This window comes from Physeter macrocephalus, chromosome 15, assembly GCF_002837175.3.
Source record: "Physeter macrocephalus isolate SW-GA chromosome 15, ASM283717v5, whole genome shotgun sequence".
NCBI lineage: Eukaryota > Metazoa > Chordata > Mammalia > Artiodactyla > Physeteridae > Physeter > Physeter macrocephalus.
The window spans coordinates 74,808,448-74,811,630 of NC_041228.1; the positions used below are offsets into that span (position 1 = coordinate 74,808,448).

At 37.6% G+C, this 3,183-nt stretch overlaps 1 protein-coding gene across 6 annotated transcripts in view; it reads left to right on the plus strand.

Moving 5' to 3' along the window:
- Positions 1-3,183, plus strand: part of TOX (thymocyte selection associated high mobility group box) — a 302,864-nt gene that overhangs the window by 257,181 nt on the left and 42,500 nt on the right. The gene's annotated exons all lie outside the window — the stretch shown is intronic.

Below are 3,183 nucleotides of genomic sequence, written 5' to 3' on the forward strand. Positions count from 1 at the left end.
GAGAGGCCCGTGCACCGCAACAAAGAGTAGCCCCCACTCGCCTCAACTAGAGAAAGCCCGCGCGCAGCAACGAAGACCCAACACAGCCAAAAAATTAATTAATTAATTTATTTATTTAAAAAAATTTTTCATATTTAGCATGAAGAAAAGAAGGGCCAGAGATATTAGATGACTCCCTTCCAGAAGAAGGAGCCTAGGTGTTTCATTACCTATCTCTTGTTAACCCCAGGCCAGTATGATTGTCTGTCTATCTGCATCACCTTAAGTTATCTGTATAAAAAGATGGGTCTTAATTGTCCTTATTTTGGAAAATTAGCTACAAAAGGTAGTTAGTTCTTTAAAGTATTCAAGGCAGCCTTTTCAATGACTGCACCATAACCAACTCTCAGTCAAGAACATCAAAATCATCTTTTTATTGCCTTGGTTATCAGTCAGGCATCTTCCAAATTTGTCCCAGTGAGAAGGACCCTTGCCTGGTTACTGTGAAAAACACTGACGGCTACACGCATACTTCATATTCCTCCTCTTTGTTTAATGTCACTAATGAATTGTCACTTGTGTCAGCCCTTTGTTTTCTTTTCACTTTGTGAGAATTTTGTTTTGGGGAAACAAATGGTAATACGGTGGGACTCTGATCTACGCGGTTAACTTAACAATAGCTAGCTACGCTAATCTTTTAACAATCCAGATAGTGACACATAGATTTATTTAGCCTGATGACAAAGGCAAGGCTGCTATATTGACTATATTTTATTATTTTCAGTATTCTTGAAGCTCTGGCATGTAGGGCCTTAATCCTGGAAACACTACCAGGGTAGCTAATTCCTAGAGATAGTGAATGACTCCCCTGACTTTGATAAACACACCAACCAATCCAGAGCCCACACCCCAGTCATCTCCTTTATCAAACTCTCACACACCACGCCAGTGCTCCCTGCCAAGTTTCCCCCCAGGGCTAGGTATGGACAACTAGGGACCACCTCTAGAGCCAAGCCCACTGAAACTGTTCAGACATTCCAGTCCTGAGCTTACTCAGTATACCTACCCTGCCTCGCCCCTTCCTTCCCACAAAAAACACAGTAAAGGCTCTGGGCATGCTCTGCCCTCTCCGGTCTCTGCCTCCTGACGACCCTGCATGGCATGCCGGGCCTCCTGTTTCTAGGTTTGTGTGAGTGTAAACTTCATTCATTTCCATGTCTGCTGTCTACCATCCCTGATGAAAACAAATCCCAGGTACATTTCAGGACAGCTGCACGACTAGATATCAGCGCCCTCTACCTACACAGTCTCTCCCTGTCGGTGAGCCAGCCTCTCAAGAGGGAAAGTAAAAAAGGAGGGAGGAGACTAATTGATATTACATAAATAATGTATTGGGCTAGTAAAAGCCTGACCTCTGGCTGATCACTTAGAGGGCAAAATAAATTTTTAAGAAAATCTGTATTATTCTAACGGTGTCTCCAGCTAACGAGCACCGGATCTAAGTGTGAACACCAGGAATCTGTTTGTGGCCAGTGATTTAGATATCAAATTATGCGTGGATAATTCAAGTTAAATTTCTAAACACAGATGTTAAGTACTGTATTGCAAGGGGAAAAATTAATGTTCTACTCATAGTAAAGATCAATTTGTGCATCTGGATTATATCTTTATATCAGTATTCACTGCTGACATTCTAGGAAATTAATGCAAAATTAGCATCTTCTGACAGTAAATTTTATGCAGGATTATTCTTACTTACAATAGCATTTTCCACACTCTTCAATTTATACGAGTAGCAGACTGAGTAGAAACCAGAAATTCATAGAATTAATATTGACAGGTTCTGCCATTTTCTATTGATGCATAAGGTCCATATCTTACAATTTTGCTGAGGTATGAATTTGTATGTTATGGGTTTCCAGGCTAGTATGAAACCTTGCCAGTGAGTATCCTACCCAATTACTTAACATCCATATCTCAAAGTAATGTATAGCTTATTATTAATGATCACGTAAGCATTGTATAGTGGAATTTATATTCCATAGTCGTATAGTCTTGAATAAGCTATGTGTGAAGGCCTAGGGGTGGATTTCTCAAGAATGCCCTCATTAAAATGACTTTTTGTCTACACAAATATTCTCAAATTTATGTTGAGTTTAAGTGCATTTTCCATCTCAAAATCCATCCTCCCATTCCAGCTCTACGCACTGTCCTTCACCTTCTCTCCAGTACAAAATTCTCCTGCCCATTTATTCAACTTATATTTGTTAAATGGCTAAAAAAAAGTCCTCTGATGAAAATGCTCAGGCATTCTGCATCACAGCTAATGATTAAACCGGAATTTTCCTTTATGTATGTGCAGGATTTATGTGGAATGTTGTACTGCAACAGCTCCAGTTAAATGTGAGGTAGCAGTTAAGTCAAAAGGATCATCCGAATCGTTTCTAACGAGATCTAAAAAAAGAATATTTAGTCTCACACCTGAAAAAGAAGGCTCTAAACCTTCCCTCTTAATACTTTGTGCTCTCTTAAGCAATTGCATTTTAATTCCAGTTTATCTAATTGAACAAGTAAATGAAATAACTTTGTTTTGACAGAGAGAAATACTGTAAATACGTCAGTAAAATAAATTATCACCTTATAAACACTCCTTATGGTTCTGATTGCTGTGGAGCTGTGCTGACAGACTGAAGCCATAAACTAGACATACAGTCAAACATCAAAGAAATATAAACTCGGGTAGCTTGTGGTTCTAAGCCTGTAATCCAATATGTGTAATATAACAGACACTTTAAGACACTTAAAGTATCTGGCATTACAACTGTATTTTTAGCACAGTTTTCCCTTTAAGGAAATTATGGGCTAAGAATCACAAGATATATTTTTCCATCCTTTTACTTTCAGCTTCTCTGCTAAAAGTCTTCTTAAGTTTTATATGTGTCTCTTGTCAGTGGTATATAGTTAAATTTTTACTTTCAAATGAAACTGACTTCATTTACATTCATATAAATACTAAAATATTTGGGTTTATTTCTCATTTCAGTATTGATATATTGCTTTCTATCTGTCCCACATGTGTCTATGTTTCTTTTTCTCCTTCTTACCTTCCTTAAGATTGTTCTTACTTTTCTCATTCCAAAATTTCCCTTTTTTTTTTTTTTTTTTTTTTTTTTTTTTTTTTTTTTTTTTTTGCAGTACGCGGAC